Source organism: Pteropus alecto, unplaced genomic scaffold (genome assembly GCF_000325575.1).
Source record: "Pteropus alecto unplaced genomic scaffold, ASM32557v1 scaffold50, whole genome shotgun sequence".
Lineage (NCBI taxonomy): Eukaryota > Metazoa > Chordata > Mammalia > Chiroptera > Pteropodidae > Pteropus > Pteropus alecto.
Window position 1 is genome coordinate 1,353,247 of NW_006431918.1, and position 13,763 is coordinate 1,367,009.

The 13,763-nt window shown below is 39.9% G+C and overlaps 1 protein-coding gene and 1 pseudogene across 1 annotated transcript in view; both read right to left on the bottom strand.

Moving 5' to 3' along the window:
* Window positions 1–13,763, bottom strand: part of MAML3 (mastermind like transcriptional coactivator 3) — a 368,902-nt gene that overhangs the window by 241,346 nt on the left and 113,793 nt on the right. The window lies entirely within an intron of this gene.
* Window positions 9,380–9,498, bottom strand: LOC112475197 (annotated as a pseudogene).

Here is a 13,763-nt window from a genome sequence, read left to right on the forward strand (position 1 = left end):
TAAGCTGACGGTATCACCATCCTTGGTCCTGTTTAGCTTGAGTGATAAGGCAATGCAGAGGGGTAGAATTTTTAACATTGCGCCTCTCCTCTCTCCCCTAAAAGATCCAGAATAGATTAATTCACTCACGCTTCCTAGTCATCCTTGACAGGAAAAGAATTGGGGATTTCACAAGTAATATGTATAAAATCTTCCTTAACCTAGAAAACATTAGGAAAAAAAATCAACTCAGAACTGAGGCCTAAAACTAAAACATGGAAAAGAGAAAAATGAACACGCAGCTGCCAACTAGCCCCACTAAGATGCTGGAAAAATAATCACTGCGGGTCCAGATCTTTTTAAAACCACTGTCTGTTTACACACAAAGCACTTACTTAATAACACCCCAGGTAATACATGATGACAGGAATAGGCTTTGTTCTTTTAAATAACAACAGATTGGAAAAAAATATTTCAATACCGTCAGACAACAAGTGAAACATCTTTTCTACCTGGAAAAAAGGTAATGTAGTCGGGAAAATTGATTCCCTCCTACCCTTCGTTCTCCCAAAAGGAGATCAGAAAGAGAAAACGGAAAAACATACGTCCTGGAGATAAATTTGGATAATGAGCACCGTAAACATTCACGGGAGACATGCGACTACCTCACAGGTCTTGGAAAAAAATACTTTAATACACACGCAAGAGTCAAACACTGCAGTAAAATGAACTTATTGTTTAATGGTTTTTATACATGGCAGAGGGAGTTAAAGTCTTGTCACTCACCTGATGAAATCTGATCTCTTTCAAATCATCTCACCCAACAGTGTCAAAGACATAATTCAACCCCAAGACATCTTGTGGGAAACATGGGTCAGTTTTAAAACACCAAGTGGGTAAAGAATCATTATTTAGTTTCTTGACTTTGAATTTTAGGGGTCTTTTGCTTAGAGCCTGTCACTTAAGATCATGGGCTATGCAAGGCTTTTTCAAGTTTGAGTGGACTTTCTAGAATAAGCTGACTTTTTTTTTCATCAGAATCAATGAGGTGCTAAAAAAAATACTCTTCTACCTCATCCCTACTTCTGAGGTGCCAACAGGCAGAAGAGGAGTGGAAGGAGGAGAGACCTGTAGCCTCCCTACCCCCATCTCCGCCACCTGCGCCTGGCATTACAGTGGACAAGAATTAGGGAATATTTCAAGACCCCTGAGCAAAGTGGAGAAATCAGTGGGTGCCGTGTCTTCCCGTTCGACCACGATAGTTCTGCTGAACTCGAAAGGGCAAATTTCCAGGCCAACTTTGCATCCAGCCACAGCTGTGGATGAATTGAAATCAACATTCTATATTCTTCTATCAACTTAAAACAATAAAACAGGGAGTAATCAGAACAGCAAATACTTACATAGAGCTTGCCTTGCACCAGGTACCATTCTACACGCTTGGCATATATGAACTCTCTTCCTCCTCCCAACAACCCCTTGAGGTAGATGCTGTCCACAAGTGAATATAAACTTGGTTATACCCGAGAAATAAAACGCTTCATAACGCTGGTGGTAAAATGACTCAGAGATGGGTGATAACTTTGAAAAGGAATCTCTGACACCTAACATAGGTTGTCGCTCTGTGTGTTGCTGGGGCAAATGATATACCAAAAAAAAAACAAAAAACAAAAAACCACATAAGGATCTCTTATCTGCATTTTGTTTAAATAGCTGTGCTTATAAATTGCCGCTAAAGAGAATACTAATCTCTGTAGAGAGAAAAGTAAGACTTAAAAGAGATTTTGGAGGGAGATATATGATAAAGGGTGAAATGACCTCACCAGAGCTAAAATTCTATCATCGACTTGAGAAAAATTTTCTAGACTCACGTCAAGAGCTAAAAATTCTAAGGAAAACTGGGCTGGTCCTTCTTAGAAATCATAATCATTACCGCTTTCGCTTCCTGGGAGTCTTCCTAGTGCCATTTCCTAGTAGCTAAAATGATAATAAGTACGTGGAAAATGAGGCAAAGAGAGAACAAGAAATGTTTCTTTATTTCATTACATTTGGGGGCAGCGCGGGGAAAGCCTCAGAGAGCCAGAGAAAAGTGGGGTGGGGGAGGGGAATCATTGAAAGGGGCTCCTCTGCTCGTTACTTCTGCCTTCTCACCCGTTTTACATTCAGCTGTTTGGAACAACAGGGAGGGAGAGAGGACCGGCTTTATTCCGAAGCCATCCATCAGCCCAGGGCAGCCCTGGACCGCAAGGCCGATCACTCTATATCCACAGATAACCGAGATCCGGGAGGAAAACGGCTAGTCTTAACCAGGCTCCCGTACACTCTGGAGAAGCCACTGGCTTTCTTTCAAAACCGCTTCCCTGCTCTTTGACTAAACCTCTGGGAAAATCTGTCTTTTTAAGGACACGGCCCTGTCGGCCACATTAGTCCAGTAACTCAGTCATTTATTTGGCCCCACTGTGAAAGTGAATTTTTCATCAATAAGAAATGGCGTTGCTGGGTGTTAAGTCAGTTTGGACGGCTGAGAAACGAGATTCCAAATGTCCAGGATTAATATTTGTGATATTTACCCTAGGCTAGTCCCAGAGTTAGAATAGTTTTAAAATGTTTTTGCGTGGTGTTTACAGGTTGCTGACCTTTTAGAATCTTGTCACATGGTGAGGACAGAACATTTTCTGACCAAACATTTTTATTTTTTTCAAATAAAGGTTTATTAGGGACCTTACCGCCTACCACTCCCTTATGACACTGGTCCCTGAAGGAACTATGATGGGAAACTATGGCCAGATCAGAGATGGAGAGGCGAATGACAAACCTTATTCTTTGTTGTTTTTTTTCCCCTCACAAGGTTAAAGCCTGCCTTTATATTGATTTTCAGATGTGGCATATACATAGTTTATCTTCCAGATAATCTCGATGTGTCTTACTCGAATAAACACAATTTATGAGAATGGAAAAAAAAAAAACAGATGAATCTATATGTTAACGCCCCTTACACACACACACACACACACACACACACTCACACTCACACTAACCAGAAACTCGATTGACTCTGCGACAGAACAGACATTTCTGGCAGCCCCCAACCTGTCAGCCTTCACGGAGATGTAGATCCACCTGTCTATTTTCTCATGGCAAAAATGCTTTATCCATTGATCTGGCAGGAAAGGGACTGTGAAACTGTTCATTAATTATCGTTTGCATATTTAGCTTAATCTCGAGGTTTTTGAAGATTAAAAACTGATACCTTAAAATTCTAATACCCTTTGAACTGTGACTTGAAGGTACAGTTAATTCCTGGGAGTCGGTTCTTACTGTAATGCTACGACAGACACCCACAACAGCGTGTGGACTGTCACCACGGTCCAGACACTCACTGGCTTCTACGGGCTGAAGTCTGACAGTAACAAACGCCGACATGAAACGCCGCCCTGTGCCTGTTGTTCACATACAGTGCGCATTTCGGTGACTAAAATTTGGGTTCACTGACTGGTAACTGCCAGGAAGACACCGGGAAGGGTCAAAGTCAGGGACCAACGTCCGCCAGGCGCCTTCGGGCTTCGTGCTGCAGCATGAGCGGCCTCGCCTTCTCTGGGAACAAGCTTTCGCTAAGCCCCCCATCCCGACCCTCAGTGCAGCACCCTGAGTCCACGCCACAGGTCAGTGGAGAAGGTGCTCTCCCACCTCTTTCTTCGGCCTCTTATTCTGGTTAGCGAAAGAGCTTTTCCTAGAAAATGTTTTTGTCTTCAATTAACCAAGCTGCTCAATGGTTAAGAATCTTTACGTTAGCCAATTCTGTTACTCAGCTGTAACATATGTAATCATGATAATAATAATAATAATTAATAATACACACATCAGTTCCTTAAGAAGTTCTCCTTAGCTAAGTCAAAGAAACTATTCTCAGTCATCCAGGCACAAAAGCTTCATTCAACGACTATGTACTGAGTTCTTGGGAATGTATCTAGAATCACGGGAATTTTATCAGTTTATGCTAAACTCATTTAGGATAGAATGTATCTTAGCATACTAACATTATATATCCTAAGGTTGGGCTCACCATATGCTGAACAAATGGCTGGAGACAATAGAAAATTAATGAACTTTTCGTTATCCACAGAAACTGTTTCCAACTAGATGGTGTGGATACAGGTGCTTCTTTTTTATTGGGTTCTTCCATATTCTAAAATTTTGTTTCCCAGTGCAAAAGGTCATTCATTTTACCCTCACATATACTAAAGTGGAGTAGAATATACTAAATAAAGAGAACAGGCATCAAAGAAACGTCATTTATTCTCCAACACGCTCCACTTTAAAAAAAATCATTGTTAGCTACAAACATGAGGCCCCTGTTGAGAACTTAGTGCTAGACCCCTCTAAAAGAGACCCATTTTACTTGATTCTAAATGGCATATATGGCATCCAGCAGAAGGAACAAATTTAAATCAGATGTTTTGACTGAGGTGATTAGAAATTTGTACCACCGATTGTGTGTGTGTGTCTGTGTGTGTGTGTAGAAGTGTTTTTTAAATGTTAGCATTCATTCAAAGTGAAAATGTAAATATATACTTTTTGCTAGTATAGTCATATTCATTCTTTAATTCTTTCTCTTTATAGAAAGAAGACCAGTCTGAACCATTTAAAAATCAGAACTTAAAATTTTTATTTAAAGAGCTGCTGTTTGTTTTTAAGTACATTATTACTAGAACTAAATCAATAATACATAAGTCATTGCCAAGCATAAGTCCTTAAGGTGTCAACTTGATGTCCTTTGTTGAGTATATTCACTTATCTACCACAATTTCATAAGATCTGCTCATATAAGGAAAATCCTTTAGATTCAGTCGAAAGAGAAGTGTCAAAATATTTTGAAAGGGGGGTGCAGTTGATAAAAATATGAAGCTTTTTCTAATTTGAAATAAGGGCAACAAATGAAATAATGATTCCATTAAACAATATGTAAGAGACATATAGGCCCTGTTGTTTATAAAACAGAGAAAGGATATTTGTTAGTTTTATTCCAAGAAGGTTTTTGTTGTTGTTTATGTTTTGGTTTGGCTATATACATCTAACCTATTTGTAGATCGGCAAGTTTCTGCACATGTGGAGAATATGCTTTAATTAGCATATTAAACACTTTTCCAAAGTGCTGTGAACAATTTATTCTCTTATTCAACCCACGTTAAACTTTCCACTCCTGAAAAAAAAGGGGAAAATCATGTTCATGGAGAATTATAATGGGAATTTCTTCCTGCCTCAATTATCAAAAGTTCTGAATTAGTAGGTCTAAATTAAATTTTCACATATATTAGGGAAGTATTGTAAATCTCAAAAAAAAAAAAGGCCTACAGATATTTTAAGCAATTCCCTATTATTTAATACCTCTTCAATCAGACAAATTTTCTTGAATGGCCTTAAAATAGAAAGTTTCAAAAAATGGAATTCTTTTAAGTTTGGCAACCCCCAAAACTTTACTTTGGAGCTGATTCGATGAGATAAGAGATTGGGTGCTGTTTAGTAGTGAAAACAAGTTTTGCTTCTGAAATCTAAGCTTTAGTTCCAATGATGGACGAGAATCTATTACACGGTATTTGCCAGAAGACATAAATAAATTGTGAGTGTCATAGGCTGTGGTGACAGGCATTCCTAGAAGGTCAATGTGACTTGAGATCTCGGCTATCTTGGCTCACTCCCTCTTCCCAGCTTCTGGTATATAGTCGGCCATCTAGTCCACCAGCTCTTTCTCCATGTTGCCTGCAGCTGTTTGCTTCCACCTGTTTTTCTCCATCCAAAGCCAGAACTTACAACCTCACACCTATATTTCCGAAGTCACCACCAAGTAAGCCTCCCACCCTTGTTCTCTCCTGCACTTCACCACCAAATAAACATTCCTGAATTCCATCTTGACAAGTGTTTAACAGCCAAGAGACCCCTTCAGCTGCCAAATAAAATTTGCACCTTTTTCTCCAGTGAGTCGTGTCCCAGGATTGGGCTCTACCCTGCCTTTTGAGCACAGGGTCTAGTTCTCTTCCTCATCCTCAGTGTCCAGTTATGTCGACACCCAATGAGACAGCTGCCCTGGCACCATCCCACAGGGGGCACTGAAACACCACTGATAAGTCAGAAATTAAGTGCCAGGTTGCTGCCCTCACACTCCTCACTCATGGAGCAATGTCCTGGCAATGAGACCCCGTGACTGCGTCCATGTAAATCGCATCTATCCATGGCGAGAACGCTAACTGCATCCGATGATGAGCGATACAAAAAACTGTAAAATAAAAGACAAGTCCAAATACGTTAAAATGTCACGTTATGTTCAAAGCATCTGATGGACGTCTTAGGTATACCAATTTTATTCATAGAAAATCATTTTCCCTCTACTCTTCCCTACCAGAAAATTTTCAACAAACATTCAAGGAGTCATATGCTTAGCTCACCAGAGGCACCGTATCTCAGTCTGTCTTCACCCTGGCCACCTGGTCCCCCGGCAGCCCCGTGATCATACCTTGCCGTTCTTCCTTCCTGTGCACATGTCCTTCCTTCCTCTGGAACATCTTTCTTACCTTCTTTCTCAGCCCCCTATAATTCCAATGTCCTTTAATGTCCAATAGTGTCCAACACTTATAATGTCCTTTAAGACTATTTTTTTTCTGACATCTTCCTTAGTCTCACTAGCCATAATTAATCTGTCTTCCAAAATCCTGTATTATCTCTGACACGATGCCATACAGATTTTTGTGTTGTTTTTTCTAAGAAAGAATTTATACCTACCTCATGCCAAGCTGTTTTTAAGAGTCTTATGTGCATTTTCCCACTTATTTTTCAAAATAACCTTAGATATTATCTTTGTTTCTATTTTACAGATGAATAAACTTGGGTTTCTTGAAATCGGATAACTTGCTCAAAGCCACACATCCAGGAAGGGCATGGTTTAAACCCAGATGTACCTCATTCTAGAGCTTGAGCTCTTATCTCAATGCCATAGGGCTTCAGTCATACTTCCCCAGCCCTGGCACAAGTTATTCGAGGGCAAGTATTATATTTTTGGTATTTATGTGCCTCTCCACAGTCCCCAAAAGAGAGCTTTTCTTGACAATCACAGATAGTAAGTGTATGGTAACATGGTGCTGGGACTCTAGCCTCTCTGACAGGAATGTTGTGTAGATCCCACTACGCCCACTGTTCTAACACTCCAGGAGGCGATGAGGCTTCTTCCTTCATTTGATGGGCAAAGCCAATCTCTGCGAGAGCAGCACTGTAGAGGCACACGATTCGCAACCACCTTTCTATGATCTTCTGCTAAATTAGTCTTATAAATTTTAGTTACAGCTTTTAAATATCCCTGGTCAACTTCTGTCTCAATTCTGCTAAAAAGTTCACCATCTAACACTGTTCCAACTTCCCAATACTACAGTAGAACAGTAAAGTAAGGCCATATGCTCATTTGTTAAGCAGCTTGACATACATATGCAACCAAACGACCATAGACTAGAGTAATTAGAATGACAAGGCACTATAAAGGATTTAAAAAAAATAGGGATGCCCAAACATCTAATGCCGACATAACTTAACTTGAAATGAGATGACTCATCAAAGCAGGAAGAGAGTACAAAGATTTAGCTACATGTCTATCATCATAAAAACTAAGATCAGCCTAAATACCTGACAATAAGAAACTTTAAATAAATGATGGTGCATCCAAGCAACGGACTACTATTTGCCATCAGAAATTATTCGGTCATTCAATAAGTACTGAGTGCCTCATTTGTAGGAAACAAACAAAAAACTGATACCTGCCCTCACTGTGCTTTGAGTCTAGATGATAATACAGAAGGGTATGTAATGACAAGAAATGTCGCATTGTTGAGTGACACAGTGGGTTATCACAGAGTATAATTTGTGTGAATTAACTTTTTGTTGCTGCAATTTCATGGAGGAAGGGTAACCTTTCCAACAAATAGGCTGGAGCAATTAAATATTCATAGATCAAGAAAAAAAAAGACTTTGATCTAAAGGTCACACCTTATTCAAAAATTAACTCAAAATGGATCACAGATTTAACATAAATGTAAAACAATAAAAATAATCTTAGAAAACAAGAAGAGAAAATCTTTGGGATCTAGAGCTAGGCAGAGTTCTAGAACTTTACACCAAAAGCACAACGAATAAAGAAAAATATTGATAAATTGAAGCACACCAAACTAAAAAAAACTTTTGTCCTGTGAAAGACTCTCTTAAGAGGATGAAAAGACAAATTACAGATTGGGAGAAAATATTTACAAAGCACCTAGCTAATACAGAACTTGTATCTAGACTGTTTAAAGGATTCTCAAAACACAGGTTGCAAAGATACAGGGAAACAAGACCATTCATACATCGCTGATGGGAAGGCACAATAGTACAGCTGCTACGGAAAACAGCAATATCTTAAAAAAAAAAAATTAAACATGCAATCAAGCAATTGTACTTCTGGGCATTTATCTCAGAGAAATGAAAATTATGTCCACAGAAAAACCTGTTTATGATTATTCATCGTAGCTTTATTCATAATCTGGAAAAAATCTAGTGGATGAACGGTTAAAAAAATCTATGTTATAGCCATACTCAAGGAATACTACTCGGCAATAAAAAGGAATAGACTATTGACATTTGGGCAATTCTGTAGAGAATTATGTGGACTAATAAAAGCCAGTCCCAAAAGGTTACATAGTGCATGATTCCATTTATACATCATTCTTGAAATGACAATTATAGAAATGGGCTGCCAGGGTTAAAAAGCGGGTCGGGGGTAGGTATAGTTATAAAAAGGAATGCTTAGTCATTCCCATTCATTCATTAATGCGTCCACAAACATTTTCAGGTACCGCTTGATGCTGAGGGAGGCGGCAAGATGAATTAGAAATGGTCTGTGCTACTCATGTTTTAATAACTTTAAAAAATGGCTCGAAAAATGAAGAGTTGCACAGTTTAATTTTTAAATCATTTTCCTCCATACCATACATAGTATTTTTTAATTTATTATAATTTTTGTAACTAATGTTGGGCATCTGTGTGTTTTCTCAATTTTTCATGATTGTAATTAACAAAGAACAATAATAACTGACTAACGAGAAACTAGAAATAAAAAAGACAAAAACACCTGAAAAATAAAAAAAATTAAAGATAGGTTAATTCTTACAAAACCTCTCAATTCACATTGCTAATATGTGAAAAATTGGTAATTGGAGAACACTTTTTTTTTCTCTTCCAAATTATTGTTTAAACCTCAACCTCTTGATCAAGTTGAGTTCCAATTGTTTTCTTTCTTTCTTTTTTTTTTTTTGCGAAGCAACCCTTGGTTGACCTCACGGATTGCAAGAACCTTGTCAGCTTACCATCCCTTATTTTTTATTTTTTACGCCTACAGCTCCTGGTCTTCCTACGTGGCCTCCCATCCAAGTACTAACCAGGCCCGACCCTGCTTAGCTTCCGAGATCAGACAGGATCTGGCTTGTTCAGGGTGGCATGGCCGTAGACTCCAATTGTTTTCTGTTGACTGATCTCTAGGTTATTCTTGAACTCTACTCCCCAGCCACGCAAAACACTTTCAGTGTGTTCTTTTCTAGGGATCTGGTATATTCTCTCAGTCTTGGACACTCTCCCACCTACCACTTTGACTATATCCTACTAAATCTTCAGGCCTTAAAGATACTTTTTTTGGTGAAATCTTCAGATCCCTCAGAAGGCTGGGTGAAGCACAGCTTATGTATCCTATAATTATTTCACTATACTGTAATCACCTCTTTCCTTGTCCGTCTTCCCCCACTGGACCTAAAGCTCTTTTGAGGCTGGGACAATGTTTTGTTCACTGTTTCATCCACCATTGAGAAAATGGCTTGATCCATAGCAGATGCTCAACAAATATCTACAAGTGATGAAAGAATGAGAATAAATGAACAAATAGATTCTGGTATTGAAAGATGGGCAACACCTTGTTCGCCCAGATGACTGGTTCCTGCTGGTGAAACTGGTCAACAGCATGAGGAGGCTCCCTGGAGAGGCCCCAAATCTATTTCAGGCTTTGTCCTTCTACTGCTATACAATCGAGAAGCTTAAACACCTTTCCTGAAAACCACACCCAACCTAATAGGTATCTCCTGTGAGCCACTCGTGGAAGTACCAAAAGTCCTTTTCTCTAAATACCACAAGGTCCTTGAGAAGATATATCACGTGACTTCAGTGTGCAACCGGCAGCTAGGGGTGGTGTTTGGGGCGAAGCTGGCCTAAAAGGCTGCCTAATATTTAGGTAAGTTCATCTGACTGCTTCATTTTCCTGAAGAAATATTAAAGGCCTGGGTACTCGAAAGTGAGGACTTCCTGGTAGTGAAGTCTGTCACGAAGCTTCCATCTTTCTCAGTTTTGAGACTGCCCACCTTTAAATACCAGTTCTGGGAGAGCTCGGCAGTGCTCCCGGGGACACAGGCCTTACACGGGACGCGTGCCTGTCCTTGTTTCTCCGACTCATTTCAGAAGGCTCTTCCCACCCCAAACAGCAGCACCGTGTCTTTCCTCCCGACCTCTGTCAACTGCGCTGCTGCACTGCATTCGGATGTGTGAACCGTGGTCATTACCTGCCCTGTTTATTCAGTGTTAAGTATTAACAAGGCCTGTGCATCTCAGCTGCTGCCATATTTCTCCAGGAAAGACAAGCCTACGTAAATGCTCTAATGCAAACAGGAGCCGTGTCCTTTTCCAAGGTGGGGGTGGGGAGAAATCTTGGAGACGATCGAAAGCATAGGAAAAAACAGTAGCTATGTTTAAAATATTATTTTAATATTTAAAATATTTTCAGAGACACATAAAATAATTGTACCGTGAAATCTTGTTGGTGACTGATTTTGCCCGTGCATTTGGTCAGTTGAGGAATTTGCTAATCTAGGGGTTTTATATAAAGCACATAGTTCCAGGTTTGTGTATAATGGCTTCAAACAGTTTGATATTGAGTGAACAGTGTACAAGTTTTTTACAGAATAAAGAGAAAAGAAATCGGCTTTGGAACCGAACTCTCTTTGTTTAGGGTTAGCACGTTTGTTGTCTTGTATGGAACAGTGGGTAGGAGCCTGTTTCTCGGGAGGCAAAAGGAAGCTGACAATATTTACTTGAGCACAAAGAAGGGTGAAGGGTTTTCTTCAAACTCCTATCATATCAGATGCTGCTTGTTAGACAGTGAAATTGCAAAACTTGCAAAGAGGGCCAAACACCATGCAGGAGATCAAATACGAATAAAAAGTGGACAGAGAGAGAAAAAAAAAAAACCTTTCTGTAGAGTAGCTTTTCTGGAAAAATTGGCTCACTCTCATAAATTTACCTAAGTTGAGGCGTGGGTCAGGTGACAAGGCAAAATTCCATCCTCAGATAGTTGCAGGGACCTGTGGTGAAACAGAGGCTAACCACGTGCTTCCTGGACAAGATCTGATGCACAGAAAGCAAAGCCGTAGGTCACCTTTTCATTTTGAAAGTACAGATACGTAGAGATGAGAACAGACAGCGTCTGGAAAACAGAGGCTGTTTTTCTTCCTGTCTGTACAGCATTAAGAAATAAAACAACACTATCACCATTGGGATTTACAAATTTGTGCGTTGTTTAAGAGCACGGGCTTCGAGTTACACTTGCAAGCTTCGAATCCCAGTTTAACCACTTGGTACCTGTGTGATCTTAGACACATTACTTAATTCTTTTTCATTTTCTATTCTTCGAAAGTGAGCAGAGATTGCTTATGCAAAAGATTAACGAGGGATGGAAAAAAGAATGATCTGCAGGAAGTACTGTAGCAACATAACCTTTACATAAGAACGACTGCCACTGACGGTCCCACAGGTACCGGGCATTTCATATACGTCACTCTAGTCTTTATACAGTCCTGCGAGGTTAATACTATTATTTCCAGCTTGTAAAATGGGAAAACTGAGTTTCAAAGTAGTTAAGGAATTAAGACTTGGTCTCAAAACTGAAAAACGGCAAAACTATGTACCTACATTCCTTTCCTAATTTTTTCCTCATTTTTTAAAAAAATAACCCAAGAGTTTCTCTTCCCTGATTCCTCTTTTCCTAATCCTACTCCAGGTGACAACTATATTAGGAGCCTTTCTTCCTTCTTTCTTTTCTTTGACCAGTTTAACTTTCCTAAAATCACTCCTCCCACCTACATCCTAGCGTCACGGGTCCCCACACTTCTATTCAATCTGGTTTGTCCTGCGCCCTCTCCCCAACCCCACGGCTCCTACCAGATCCACCTCCATCATCAGCGTCAGTATCGTACTGATAGCCAACAGTTATTTAGCACTTTTCTATGTGCTGAGATAGATGTAAAAACTTAGAGATGTAAAAAACAGGGTCACTGAAAAGTTAAACAGTCCAAGAGGGGCAGAGCGTGTGGCAGAGATGGAGCACTGACCTCGGCTGTCTGGCTCCGGAGTTCTCTGTCCAACCCTACACTGTGCAGCCTCCAGACTCAAGCGAGCTCCTGATTCCAGTAGGAGAGAAGAGTAACTGTTTAAAACGCTGGTAAATATACTTTTACTGTGTTTGAAATAAAACCGCTTCCTTTCTATTGTGTGTGTGCATTTTTAATCACTGTGCATTAAATAATTTTTACTGGGCTAGCCTAGGAACATTGTTTTTATGGGAACACAAATTCTAAGTCCTCCTAAAACTACTGAAACAACCTGTTCATTAGTTGGGAGCTGCCTTTATTTCTAGTCGGGGCTAAAAGTCAAGTGGGAAAAACAGGAAAAGAGGGAAAAGGAGACATTTCAAATTTCTCGTAGATACAATTCCTGCACAGCAGAATGCAATCTGGATAATACATCCCAACTTTTTCAGCGTGCTAAAAATAAACATAAATGGTTCATTAGAGCTAATCTGGCAGCCAAAAGTGAATATTAATAACATAGAAGATCAATAAGATGCCTAGCGAAGAACAATGGATTACCGTGGTTCTAGAAATAGCTAAATTTGTGTAGGCCAGGGAGAAAGCAACGGGACAAGAGGCATCGTCAGAAGAGAAATTCATCTCTTCTTTATACAATTCAAGGAATTGAGAACAGACAATAAAATATGCCCATTTCTTTTTCAGTTCTTCCCACTAAATAAGCCGTTTAATCAATTTTTACCTTTCCCTTCCTGTCTTCATCTGCCACTACTAACTCAATAGAAGAATGTATAACCCTAGTTCAAATACAGGTCAAGATGGCCATTATAAATAATATGAGATTATGCTATTACTTTCTCCCTCAGTTCTCGTCTCGTGTGCTCTATTGAAGTAAAGGACTGCACATGGCAGCTTTTTCCCAAAGCGCATTCAATTAAAAAAGGGGTTCTGTGGTCAAATAAATCTGGGAAATGCTGCATGAGAACCCCCCTTTTAAGATATTGAAGGCTCTGAGAAGTCTTTCAGGAAAGACACCTGTCTAATATGTAACCCAGGGTTTCTCGAGCCTTTAGCCATAGAATCCTTTTAACTTGAGCCCTATAAATATCTTGTGCAGAATGAAGGTAAGAACTCTGGACCCAAGGAGAGCAAACCGAGTTGCCATCTTTCCTTTCTGTGTGACTCGGGAAGTCACTGAACTTCGTGGACTTCAGTTTCCTGAGGAAGCTGGACTACACGACAGCCACAGGCTCTGTCCAGCCACACAGTTCTAAGAGCATCTTTAACTCGTCTGCTTACGTAGCCGTGGTCACTCGTGTGGCAGCCGGGCTCCTGTGAAGCCCACACCTCCAAGCACCGCCCATCAGGCAG